General features: G+C 42.0%; 1 pseudogene; it reads left to right on the top strand.

The window, feature by feature from the left end:
- The first annotated feature begins 411 nt into the window (after positions 1–411).
- On the top strand, positions 412–14,172 carry LOC128567365 (ubiquitin-conjugating enzyme E2 E3-like; annotated as a pseudogene).
- Positions 14,173–14,493: the final 321 nt, after the last annotated feature.

Raw genomic sequence — 14,493 nt, 5'->3', positions numbered from 1 at the left:
AGCTGTGTGCTGGAGTTAGCTTGCAAAAGCTGATGGTTAACTTTTCAGGAATTTCATGAACTATTATTAAAACTTAAGTTTTTAAGCTTATAGTTAAACATGTTTTATTGAAAACAAAGATAGTAAATATTCAAGACTCTTCATTTCCTAACTATTTTATTATGTTTTACTATTATCTGTTGTACCATATAGTATAAATACTACATAATGTCATGCTATTTATTGTGCATTTCTTTTCCTCTCTGTAGTGATCTTGGAAGCTTGAAATCAGCCATGGTAAGGGTGTTTACACCACGGCAATTGGCAAAGGCTGTAAATCAGGACTCTTCTCCCCAGAAGAGCATTTATTAGCACAACACTGCCTGGAGGGAAAACAAAGGACTCACAGCTAGTTTTATTTAGATTGGGACAATGAGGAAAGAAGTCACCAGAGGTGGCAGTGGAGGATCTAGAGACAGACAAACCCTGATGAAGCAGGACTCAGAGGAGGCCGTAGGTAGGCTATTGCAGAAATTGCATTTAAAGGTATGACAAAACAATGGGACATTTTAGTCTCACTCATAGAGACTGCTTGGTCCTCCATTTTGTCCACTTTTCCCCCTCAGTAAAATTTTAGATCACCTTTAATAATTGCCTTTAAGTACACAGCCATCTTGACATCTCAGTGAGGCAAATCATCAGCCTGTTTAACTCATATAAACCCTTGTTGGCAAATGCTGGACAGACAATTATTTTGGGTGATAGCTGCAGCTTAAGGTGATTGTGGAAGACTAGACTGCTTTAATATGGAACATTTCAATGGACTATCTGGAGATCTAATTTAAGTGGCATTAAGTAGGTTAAGTCAATACAAATGATGAATTAAAAGAGGGAACTTTTCCTCAACTGTTTAAAGCCCTGCTTTTGATAAATATACAAACTTTCCATCCTTTAAAATTATTATTTGAGCTTCAAAATAAATTATGTATTATCACATATGTATGTAAACACACACACAAAAACAATGGGGCAAAACACTGCATTGTTCTTAAACTATACTCACCTCTCCCTTTCCTCCATCTTCTGGAATTGCCTCTCCCAGACAGTGTGCTGCCTACAAGTTGAGTTATAAGTTGTAGGATTTGTAAACTCAACAGCAAGGTCAAATAGGCTCATCTAGAACGCAAGATGATATACCAATGGTCAACAAACTCATGAAAAAAATGCTCAATGTTTGTAATCATTAGGTAAATGCAAATCAAAACCACAATGAGATATCCTAACTCCAATGAGAATGGCTTGCATTAAAAAGTCCCCAAAGAACAGAGGCTGGCATGGATGTGGAGAGAACAGAACTATTACAGGCTATGGGTGCAACTGCAAACAGTGCAAACCTCTATGGAAAATTGTTTGGAGATACCTCGAAGAACCAAATGTAGACCTACCATTTGATCCAGCAATTCCACTGCTGGGTATATACTGAAATGAAGAAAGGTCATTTTATTAGAAGGAAAACTGCACCTGAAACTTTATAGCACCAGAATTCACAATCACAAAGATGTGGAAATAACCCAGTTGCCCACCAATATATGAATGGATTAATGAAATGTGGTGTATGCATACTGCCACAAAAATGGCAATCTAGTGTATTTTGTAGCAACTTGGATGGGATTGGAGACTGTTCTTCTAAGGAAACTTCACAGGAATGGAGAAATAAACACATGTACTCAATACCAAGTTGAAACTAACCCATCAACACTGAAGTGCACACATGGAAGTAAATCTCAATGACGGTCAAGCTGGGAGAAGGAGGGGATGGGTAAATTCACAGCTATCAGATACAGTGCACACTGTCTGGATGAAGTGCACACTTACAATTTTGACTTAATCTGCATAGAAACAAAGTATGTAAACAAAACATGTGTATTCCCAAATATTCTGAAATTAAAAAAAAAAAAAGCCACAATGAAATAAAAGCTAAGGAAACCTAGGCGGCTACTTCACTAGTTCCTTACCTCCTACCTCCTACAAAAGTGTGACCTTTTACCTTTTACTTTGTCCATCCGTCTGTTTTCCACTCTTTCCATTCAGAATGACTTTGCTTGATACTTTCCAGATTTCACAATCAACTCTATAATTGTCACTCCTAGTGACCACTTAATATGCCATTATATTAATAGACACAGTCTGCCTAAACCATTTCCTCACAGTTGGAAACTTGGGCTGTTTCCAGTTGTTCATTTTAATATATGGTAGGGCTCAAAACATCTTTTTTACAAATATGTTTGTTTCCTTGGAATTATTCCTCAGGATACTTTCCTCCAAGCAGACCTACTGGGTCAAAGAGTAGGATCATTTTTATGACTTGTCACATATTGCAAAATTGTTCTTAAAAATTTTTTTATTTTTCAGTTTATGGTGCCATCAGCAAAGTTGAGTGTGGCTCCTTCCCCCAAGCCCTGCCAACAGTTTTCAATTTTTATTCATTTCTCCTGTCGTTCTCCTGATTGTGGCACAATCCATGTAGCTAGGGAGATGGAATCAGAAAAAAAATTCTTCCCTTAATTAAATCGTGGTGCAGTAAGATGTGAGTGGTTTTAATATATATATTAAAAGATTTTCCCATTTAAGTACAAAACTGAAAAAAGAAAATCTATGGTCATGGGTTGTCCTTCTGAAGATTTAGGAATAAAAGAAAGAAGAGATATGTAAGACTACACAAAAAGGGAAAATGATGAGAGGCATTGCAAAATAAAACAAGAATGTAAATATTCTTGCTATTATTATTTTCAGCACTTCATGAAATAAAGGAATTGTCAGAATTACCAAATTTTGAAAATAAAGCCCTAGAGTAAGCTTTGCTTTTGTTATTTCTGTTAAATATGTTAAATTAAACACGATGTGTAGGGTATTATCTTTCTTTTTGCTTGGCTTGCGATCTGTTTTCTCTCTCAATAGACATATCCAAAATAAGAGCAGTGAAAACACAATTGAATTGGCATTTGCATTTTTAAGAGTGCTCGTTATTTATGTAGCAATCCCTAAAGACTGAACATAGGTTATCTCTGGCATTTGTTAACAGACGTTGGGCATATACAGCACATTCCTTTAGGAAGACTGCTGTATTTGTACTTTATTGTTTTTGGATATTTGAAAAAGATTTTCTCTAAAGGAACAAGACTTGTGTTTTTAGGTTTCATGGAGAATTTTCTCAAAGGAAACAACTGGAATCAATGTAGCCTCAAATTATTCCACAAATTGAAAATTTATATTCCTTGGGTGGAAAAATGTCTCTGAGGCTGCATATGTAATAGTTATAGTCTACTTTTAGATACTCATTAAGATTTTAACTTTCAGGATGTCAGGTTTTAAAAGCATTGTTGACTGTTAAGAAGTTATCTGGCACTCTGGGAGGCCAAGGTGGGTGGATCTCCTGAGCTCACTAGTTTGAGACCAGCCTGAGCCAGAGCGAGACCTTGTCTCTAAAAATAGCCAGGAGTTGTGGTGGGAGCCTGTAGTCCAGGTACTTGGTAGAATAAGGCAAGAGGATCACTTGAGCCCAAGAGTTTTAGGTTGCTATGAGCTATGACTCCATGGCCTGAGGGCAACAAAGTGAGACTCTGTTTCAAAAAAAAAAAAGAAATTATCTGGTTTTTTTCCCCAGAACTTGTTTAGTGCAGTGAGAATTTCCACTACACATTTATACTTACTGACTGGACACCTCTCTTTGCAACAGAGCCTGTGTCTACCAAAGCAAAGTGAGGTCTAATAGTAAGGCACATTCTAGGTAAGCCAGGCCAAGAGAACAGCATCTGCCTAAAATAGGAGAATTTACTTCTCTTCAAGGGGTGTAATTAAATTCCATTACTATTACGCTTTCTTTCTGGGAAAGCAGAATTTGCTTTTCTCTGGTTTAGCCTCAACAACAGCCCTAATACATTTGATACAGTCTTCTCGGCAGTTTCTTTGGAAACTGCTCCATCTTGATATCTGTGATCTTTTTCTCTGGTTTTCTTCCATTCTGCTGATTTCTTATCTGGAATCTTCTGTGTCTCTCCACCCCGCTTCCAAATGCCAGTGTGCCAGAGCTTAAGTCTTCTTTCTGCGTGTGTCTCTTGGAGAATTCATTGATCTCAAGGCTGCTTCTGCCGGTTCTGGCCCCTACATTGACATTTTTGATCCCGTTCCTCTCTCCCAGGCTCCCGTATCTCCTGACAGTTGTCCAATTTCACTGCTGTAGACTTGACCTGCCACAGGGAGGCTATTGCCTCCCTCCCAGTGGGTTCAAGAACTCGCCTTCTTGCCCGGGACGTGCGGGTCAGCCCATCATCAAAGCTACAACTTGCTCAGTCATCAGACTTACTCCCTGCATTTTTCACTGGCTCTCCTTATCCCAAATCTGAGCACTGAGTTTCAAGGGTTTATTTTCAAAATGTCTCAGCTTAGCCTCCCACACCTACTGGATTCGCCATGCCCACTTCACAGTCCCCTTACTGCATAGCCTTTGAGCGCACACTCCTGCCAGCCCGTCCTGGCTCAGGCGCACAGTGCCTTCCGTGTCCTACTGGATTCTGTCTACACCAGGTTCCTGCTTTCCTGGTCTCCCTAATCTAGTTCCATGAAGTGAATTTATTTCCCTTTAACCTCTAGCATGAACCTTTCCCCTAGGACTGGTTTCCCTGCTTTGTACATGGCAATAACGGTGTGCCCAAACTGTCTTCTACTGGCTTGCGAGAGCCTGGGCTACATTTTCAGCAAGTTTGTGAGCCAGTTGATGAACACAGCTGTTTTAACAAAGTAATTATATAAATTTCTCTCTCTAGGATGGGTTTTTTTTATTTTTTAATTATTAAATCATAGCTGTGTACATTAATGCGATCATGGGGCACCATACACTTGTTTTATAAACAGTTTGACACATTTGCATCACACTGGTTAACATTGTCTTCCTGGCATTTTCTTAGTTATTGTGTTAAGACATTTATATTCTACATTTACTAAGTTTCACATGTACCCTTGAAAGATGCACCGCAGATGTAATCCCACTGTACATTTGCAGTTAAATGATGTTTAAAAGGTTAATGAATACTTGAAACTCGCAGCTGCCTCATGATGTTACTTTGCCTGTGTTCCTGACGTCATGTCTGTCTGTGGTGGGAGAAGCCATGGCAGCTGATGTTCACCTACTACTGACTCCCCACTTGGAAGCGTCACACTGGTAGCTTGAAATTGGCCGTGTTGGGAGTATTTATATCATTGGAAATTGTCAAATGCCGCAAGTCAGGGGTTTCCCCTCAATCCTTCAAGAGAGGGTTGTTGAATGTTGACCAGCACACCATCAAACCAGTCTTATTCTTCTCTTTAGCATTTGGTTTTCTTTCCTCTTGCCAAGCCTATCTTTATTTTTTCTCTCAATATAAAATCTTTACTAATCTGTTAAAGATCTGTGGTGTGATGGTGCCCAGAGATGAAGCTGGAGCAGAGAGATTCAGTTCAGGTTTATTGAAAAGGGAAGGCGTTTACCCAGGCAGGGCAAATATGGCGTCTGCACAGGGAGCAGTTAAAGACCCTTCTATATGGGCTATAGGGGGTGGGCAAATTTCACAGTTTGCCTGGATGGCTTTGGCAGGTTAGGGTCCTTTGGTGTGAATTTCCGAGGTGGGGCTAATTAGGTCCTTTGTGTTCTTTGTTTTAGGAGGGGGGAGGGTTCATGTGTTAGCCCCCTCCCCATCCAGTTAAATCTCTCCTTCTCATAACACTTCCCGTAACATTACTCACTTTTATTGCTTTATTTTTCATCTAAACTCCTATATCATTTTTATCCTGAACCATACAACCTAGCATTTAACAGTATATTTCTTATTAATTAGTTTTAACTAATTGATTCACCTTCTCAATATTTCATCATGTTTCTTTAGTGTTTAACATGCCTTGGGTTCTGGCTCAAACCATTTCCTGAGATTTTATGTATTTGTCTGGTTTCCATTAACAGACTCATAGGCCATGGAAGCCACCAGTCACTTTACTTCAACATGCCTTTTGGGTCCTAGAGCAATGCTGAGACCCAAATTGACACTCAGTAAATGCTAGGTGCTCCAGGAATAGCCATGGTGACTGTTGCTGTGTTTCAGAAAGATGCCTTTGTTCAAGATGCTTGAATCTTTTGATTCAAGTGCGAAGAGTTTCAACCCCAAATCTAAACTAAGCCCTAGGAGTAGGAGCCTACGAAGGGCTTAGGAGCCTCGAGATCAGTACCATGTGGTCAGGTCAAACCATCCATTCATCAACTCCAGTCTTCAATCTCTGTGTCTGGGTGGTGCTGTCTGTGCTGCTCACCAACATGGTTGCTGTGACGATCAAAAGAGAAAATTAAGTAAAAGTGCTTTGTAAAGTGACCTAAAATATAGACCTAGAACCCCTGATATCCCCATCTTCCACCATATTTACATAATGTTTTCCTTCTAATCATCTGTAAGCAAGAATAAGAGGACTAATTTGGCCAGGCATGGTGGCTCACACCTGTAATCTAGTGCTCTGGGAGGTTGAGGTGGGAGGATTGCTTGAGCTCAGGAGTCTGAGCAAGAGGAAGACCCTGTTTCTGCTAAAAATAGAAAAATTAGTCGGACATGATGGGACATACTTGTAATCCTAGCTACTTGGGAGGCTGAGGCAAGATGATTGTTTGAGCCTAAAAATTGGAGGTTGCTGTGAGCTATGACACCACAGCACTCTACCCAGGGGTGACAGAGACTCTGTCATAAATAAATAGATAAATAAATAAATAAATAAGAAAAGGACTAATTTAGATTGACTGTACATGATCTTCTTTCTCTCTTTTCTGGGGTAAAGAGGCAGAAATTCCAGGATTATTATCCAAAATGAGCCTGGAAAAATCTGGAGCCTGGTTTGTTATTGTTACAGGTATTAAGTGTTCAATACCACATCAAATTCCTTGATAAACACATCACCCCCCCAGGCTTATTTCTGATGACTTCAACCAATCTGTATAGGGAGAAGAGCAGATGTTATTGTTACTTATATCTTATGGGCAAGGAAAGGAAGGCTGAGAGAGAATCAATGAATTGTCAAACTCACATAGCCACTTGGGCTGAGCCAGGGTGAGAACCCAGGTTTCCTGTGGCTCAGTCCAGTACAATCTATAGGCAGTCACTATCTCACTCTAACCCACTTAGCAGCACCATTCCACTTTCCACCTTTTTATGAAGATTTGTGTCCAAATGGCTCATGGCTTTTTGTGACACAGTAGAAAGAACTTGCTCTGGAGTCACTGGAGTTTATTTGAAGCAGATCACCTCGAGCAGCTTAAACAACCTCTTTGTGCCCCAGAGGCTGACATCTATCACAGGAGAGGACTGCACTTACTGTCTCCGCGTCATGGGGCTTTGAGCGATGAAAGGAGAGAAAAGATGTGATAGTTCTTTGAAAATTAAGTTGCTCCATGAATGCAGGACATCATCAAAAATAACAATAGTTCTGTCTTTCTGAAGTGGTGCCCAGAGAAGTTGGCAAATGAAAATGATCCGAGGGCATCACACTTTTACTATTTTTCTTTTGTTTCCCCTGACTTTTCCTGACTGTATCGGCACACGAAAGGCATTGAGGAATCCACACAATTATTTTCCATCTTGTACAGAGTCTCTAAGAGGGTTGTGGCTGGTAGTTTGGAAATAAACCCATCATGTGGCAAAAGAGATCAGTCATAAATTTGTAAAACTATTAAGTCAAGCCCCATCTGTTCATATCCGACGCTGAAAAGACGTCAACATGTCCCTCAAGTTCCTGTCATAGTCAGAAGTACCTGGTTCTCTTGTTGGAGGGGAATCAGTTAACTAGTAGAGTGTCTTAACAGGACAGTTTGAAGAACAGGAGATGGAAGGAAGAGTAAAGATCCAGTGGAGACACCACGTGCAACAAGCTTTCGGCCTCTGGTGAGCCCGTTCTTATTCGCTGAAGTAGTTTTGCAATTCTTTTGAGAATGGGAGCAAATCCTGAGGCCAACCATCAACTGAGTCTCAGAAATAGGCTTATGCAATAGGATAGGATTTTTGGAGTTTCATTCGTTTGTTTTTTATTTTTGCAAACTACTAAGTTCTTTCACCCTTAGCATTTTTTGTGGGCAGAACTTGCCCCCAGTCTTCCTTGTGCAGTTTGAGCCATCTGTTGTCCCTCGGGGGTAGGTTGGGCAAGAGTCGGAATTGTTAGGTCAGGATGCACCGAGAAAGGAGGTTTCTGACATTCAAAACAGGATTTTCAGCAAGACACCCAGACTTCGTAGAGAGGAAGAGGACTTTTAAAATTCTTTAACATATTAAAAACCCAAAACTGGAAGACTCTTATTCTAACATCTTTCCATAATTATGAAAGAGAGAGACTTGGCCTCTGACAATTAGGCCTTGAGTCTTGCTGCTCCAGGATTGGGGGAAAGCTATGATCTTGAACTTGGAGACTACCATATCTAAACCTGGCACTGTGGGTGCAGAGGACAAGCAAGGTGGGAAACAACTGGGTTAGGATCTGAGATCTTGATCACACACTGCTGTCTAATGGGCCCGCTAGAAAATCCAGGTAGGCATGGCAACCCACAACAGCAGGGCTGGTGGCATGCCTTCCTGGGTATATGGAAGGGAGGCTTCAGACCTCTGGGAGGAACCTTGCTTTTGGCCACTTTGAAAATGGCATGGAGGGATTAGTAGAAGTGATAACAGTAATGGGAGAGGCAAGAGAGCAAACCCCAGTCCTAAAATTCTCTCTCATCACCACATTCTCAGAGTTGACATTGGTGGAGGACTGTTGGATAAACTGAGGGAAATACAATTTAGGATTCTGTCAGGAGACTGTTTCACAGGCTGTCCCTGCACTAGGCTGGGGAAGACATATCAACTTAGTAGGTAAGGCAGAGGGAAAACCAGAGATTAGCTTCCCTATCTTTCTTCAACTCCAGTGTGAGAAGGATCAGTAGAAGTGCTTGAATGCCCTTAAAGATTTGGGCAGAAGTTGATAAAAAATCGGGTGGGGGGAGCCTTCTAGTAGGGGGCCTTAGAGATGCCTTTTCCTGCCTATTTGGAGTCATGGAAATTCTACCTTTCCTCCAACACTTGGCTGCCATATTGGAAAGTAGCTAAGCAACAAAAACAGGAAATTTGAGCTATCCTAAAGAGACCATTAAAACGTGAGCTGTCCTAATGGGAATTGAACTTCCAGTAAATGGACTGAATGTTTAAATTGAAAGGAGACAGTTTAAACTGGAAAAGTCTGAACTGTTTGTTAATTGGCCAGTCTTAGTAGCTCCAACTGCCCAGCAGGCTGAAGGCTCATGAGGAATATCAAATGAAGCTATAGAGAAAATAAAGAATAGTTTCTTTGAATCTCTGAGTGGTAATGTGAGTAAATTTGTGGTTTCAAAATATTTGCATTCTGTGTCCCCTCTCCTCTAGCAAATACTTCAGATAGGATCCCACCCTCCTGCAAACTTCTCGTAAAAGTGACAAATGCTTGATTTGTGTTGCTGTTTGTGGTTAGTGTTGCCCTAGGGTGAAGGTGAAGACATTGGCTGGTTACTGGACTCCATTTGAAGTTTCTATTTTCCCTTAGCTGACAAAAATTACACAGGTAAGACAGAAAGTCTTGCTATTAATGTCACATATTCCCTCTGGAGTGGAGCAGAGGGGAAATTTCAATACCCCTTTACTGAGGTTTCCCCTTGTGCATTGAGGAAATGCCCACAAACATACCCTTCTGCCCACTCCTGTTACCAGCTTCTCCCTCAATATCTGGTTGGGACTCAAGAGATTTGAGTCAACATTTTATGTTGGTCACTATAAAAATTTTGGGTCAGACTGTGTTATCCATTATCACTTTTAAAAAAGACAGTCAATAGCATCCTTTCTGATTTACCTGGGCAAGTTGCAACTTGCTCAATTTATTGGTATTGCTGGGGGGGCTTCTTTTGTGTCTGTCCACATGGGTTTTATGTTTCTTGATTTGGGGGTATCTCAAAACTTTCATAATGACCCACGTACTAGCTAAAGACATTAGTTTACCTTAAAGATCCATGGGAACTATGGTTTTCTTAGTTCTTCTTTATTATACTTCCCATTTCTTATATTTCCTGTTCCTCTAAGGCACTTCCTTTTTCCCCTCAGCACTTCCTCTGGGCAAGTCTTTCATTCTCTTCTGTCCCATCTACACAGCTGAGTGGGTAGTTGGACCAGGGGCCCTTCTTGGGCATGGATATCTCTTTTCAGGGGTTGGAAGTGAGAGTAACTTAGGTCAAATGCTTTAGCTGTCAGGACTGTATCAGAAATTTGATGGTCTTTGGGCTGGGGGTAGAGACAGGTATGACCCTGAAATAATATGAAGGAAGTCAGTTATTTTCCATCCCAGTATCCTGTTTAGTTCCTTCACTGCGGTCATCATGAGACATAATGTTATTATTTGCTTACTTATTTCCCATGTAAACTCTATGAGTCAGGAGTCTTTCATGTCCTATTCATTGTTATATCCCTGGTGCCTAGAGGAGTTCCAGGCACACAGTTATTGGTCAGCATATACATGTTGAGAAACAGAGAGACTGAAAGAGGGCCCTGGAAAGTGGAGTGGGAAGGGTACTGGGTGGTAAAGATATGAGGCAGAGGGAAAAATGGGAGGCAACACCCTGATTTGCATCTTGTCTTTCTCTATTACTAGCTATGTTCTCTGATCTAGGACAAGTACCAATCCCCAATATCAAGAGAAGACCACTTCTATTATAATATATCTTTTATAACACATAATAGATATGCACAAATGTTTATGAAGCAAAAATGGAGTATGACTTTGCAACTTATGTGTCTCCAGTGCACCAGTAGTAGAGAACAGAGTAGACTTTCTGAAAGGCATTGCAATGTCATTTAGATGTTATGAAAGCTATTTCCCCCCTCTTTTCTATTTCCCCTAAATCTCTATGTTTGGTTCCGGGGAGGTTATAACCCCAGGACTGGCCAACCTAGAATGGAGGTAAAGCTTCCTATCCACCCCCTTTCCCTCCTGGGCTGTGGGGGTAGGCTTCCAGAAAGGTCTGAGGGTAATTTCTTGGGATGGTTGCTCACCAACGCATCTACTAGCAGCTGGGCATGTTCTACAATGAAAGAAAAATGAAGTTCTAAATTAGCTTTCAGCTACTTAGCTCCCAGAACAATTTGGGTATAGTCCATAGGCCTAAAGATTTAAGGTATGAAGGGACAGCTTGTTATTGCTTCAGTATTCATGGTGCAGCAATACTACTATAGGCTACCAGCAAGGACTCTAAGCATAGAGACCCAAGGGGTGTATTATAGGATTTTGAATTATTTTCTAAAGTAAAAATCTGGTTCAGATTATGAATGTTCATACACACAAAATGTTCAGGATAATGCATATCCCACAGCTTGATAAATGTTAATATCGTATTCTCTAGCCTTAAGAAGTTTCTGCCCGGGTTGATGAAGTATAACAGTGGGCTGATAAAATTCAGTGTTTATTTGCAAAGCTGAGTTAAAATGATTTCTAGGTACAGGGGCATTGACAAGCCTGAACATTTTCTCTATAGTCAACCTATATTTCCTTTGGTCTCATAAATGGGAATTTGAAAAAACATTTACTGTATTGATTAATTTATGTGGGATAGGAATCACGGAGCAGTGGAATGAATTTAAAACATGGTCCTCAAGCAAATATTTTTGAAAAGGGCCCCTTGCCCTTAATTCATGTCAAAATATACCCAGAAATGATCCTACCCTGTCTCTTGCCAAAATGTAGGGGCTGCCTTGGAGGTATTTATGCCCCTTGGGAGAGTCTGCCAACACACAGCTGGGCAGTGAGAACACCACAGCCCCTCCGTGTCACCAGTTCTGGTTGAGACAGACAGGCCTGTCTTCTGCCTCTGAGATTCCTGGGTCCCAGCCAGATTCTGGGGTGAGCTGGGGAGTGAGGGTGGGGTGGGGCGAGAATGCTTGGGGCTGGAAGATGAATGGTTTTATCAGTTTGACAGAGGAGGAGGGTGATGGGCTGAGGGGCTTGCAAAACATCACATCCTGGCAAAAATACTTTGCAAAACAGGAGATTCCTGGAAAGCAATCATGCTGACAGTGGAGAGTGAGTTTTTGGTTCTGATACAGAAGAGGTGCTGAGTCCCAGAATAGGCTGGACTCTCCCGCTGTCTGCAGACGCTGTTTGGGCCACAGGCATGGCTTTTGGCTCCTGCTCCCTCTGGGGGGGGTGTTCCCTCTCGCAGCATCCCTAGATCTGCCTTTGGAAAACTTACCTCTGTTTGGGTTGGGCTGGGCCCTAAGCATGCTGGGCTCCTGAGAGAATCTGGTCCTTGTACAGGCTAGGCCCCTCTTCTGGGCACCCCTTTCCCTGCCCACAGCCAGACGGACCATCTCCCCCTTTCAGGCTCAGATGGAGCACTGCCTTCTCCCCAGGCCTTCCTGTGGGCCTCCAGCCCATCCCCCCTGTAGAAATTGTACCTCTGTTCCCTCTTGCAGCACTTGGTGTCGCACAGCAATGCTTCTGTTTGAGGCAGATGGAGGTGTCTTTTTTCCTTTTACAGCCCATTTCCTAAAATGTTTTCACTCATCATGGTGAGGATTAAACCACTTCTCTGCCCCTCCATGCGGCCTCCTCTATCTAGTGAGATCACAAGCTCTCTAAGCAGGCCTGGACCGAGTGCTTGGGTTGCCCCCAGGTTGCCCTGACTCATAGCGACAGGCACTTGGTGACTCCCATGAGCAAGGGGCATGGTGTCTAAACAGTCAAGGAAAGGGGACCCTCCAGTTATGAGTCTCACACACTTCCTCCCAATGGATCTTCTACCAGAACTTTGAACCAGAAGCAGCTGACTCCATCAGACTCTCTCTCTTCTCCAACTCACCCCAACTGGTGAGGAAGGCAATGGTGGGTGATCTGACTAATTGGCAAGGTATAAGAGAGGGCTTGGACTTTTATTAGGTGCCTGCTGTGTGACTCTTATGAGCTGATTTGTGACCCCCTTCCCCCAAATTCATATGTTGGAGTCCTAATGTCCAGTGCCTTGGAGTAAAGTTAGAACTATTTAGATGTGGGGGTCTTTAAAGAGGTGACTAAGGTTAAATGAGGCCATCAAGGTTGGGCTCTAACCCAGTCTGACTAGTGTTCTTATATAAAGAGATTAGGAACCTTCGATGTCTTTGAGCCCGGTGAGGCCAGCTGGGCTGCTCATATCACTTGGTACCCGTAATGGAGAGCACTGCCCATGGCCCCTGCTGGCCATACGAAGGGCTGAGAGCTCCATGGCCACTAGCTGTGGCTCACCTCCGTGGGCAAGTTTTTTATTGTACCTGTTGGGGCTTTCCCCCCCATTTATTTGTTGTTGCTGTTATTTATTATTTTGAACAAAATGTCTATCTGTGATGTAAAAATTGACCGAGGAACCTTGGTGGCATCAGGAGCTTTGCAGAAGGTACAGTTTGGATTCTGCTTTCCTCAGGGTGGCAGCTGGGTCTTGGCTGGGTGAATCTTCACTGCAGCCTTTTTCCACGTGATAACTTCACTAAGATGTCAGTGACAGGCAAAGGTCTGATGATGAGAGCCCCAGCACTGGTGATGGCAGTTCAGATGCTGAACAGCAAGACCCAGCTGCTCCAGAGCCTGAAGAACAAGAAGAAAGAAACTCTTCTGCCACCCAACAGAAGGAAAACATCAAACCTCTAGCAAAACTACTGCTAAGTTATCCAGTAGTGCTATAAGAATTCAGAAGGAGCTAGCTCAGGGAACTCTTCACCTTTCTAACTGCAGTGCTGGGCCTAAAGTTTAAGCAACGTTTATGAATGGAGATCCACTATGATTGGTCCACCAGGTTCTGTGTATGAAGGAGGTGTGTTTTTTCTGGATATCACATTTTCATCAGAATATCCATTTAAGCCACCAAAGGTTACTTTCTGTACCAGAATCTATCACTGCAACATCAACTGTTGGGGAATCATCTGTGTAGATGTCCTTAAAGCTATTTGGAGTTCTGCTTTGCCTATTTCAAAGGTTTTGCTGTCCATTTGTTCCCTTTTAACAGACTGCAATCCCTCAGATCCTCTGGTTGGAACCCTAGCCACTCAGTATTTGACCAACAAAGCAGACCTTGACAGGATAGCCAGACAGTGGACCAAGAGGTATGCAACGTAATTCATATAAGGTGCGTGCAGGGTGAAAAAGCAGAGGGCACCTGTTCACTGTGCCATGAATCTTTGCAGCCTTTACAACATGGACTTCTGTGCATATGTTATCCTGGTTCTACTCTCTCCTTTTATCCTTTGAGACGGGAATACTCCCCCAAATGCAAATGCTATCAAGAGTAGAACTTTGTAGCTATAGATTAGTTATGTTTCAAGTGCCTATTTGTAAGTCTTGCTTCTTTGGGATATCAAAATGATCATGATAGACTAAGGATGCCGGTCCTGAAGTCTACCAAATATTATGATGCATTTTAGCCTAATTCATTATCTG

The sequence above is a fragment of the Nycticebus coucang genome, chromosome 16 (genome assembly GCF_027406575.1).
Source record: "Nycticebus coucang isolate mNycCou1 chromosome 16, mNycCou1.pri, whole genome shotgun sequence".
Classification (NCBI taxonomy): Eukaryota; Metazoa; Chordata; class Mammalia; order Primates; family Lorisidae; genus Nycticebus; species Nycticebus coucang.
Note: the sequence above shows the minus strand (reverse complement) of the source record. Positions and strands in the feature narration are given on the sequence as shown.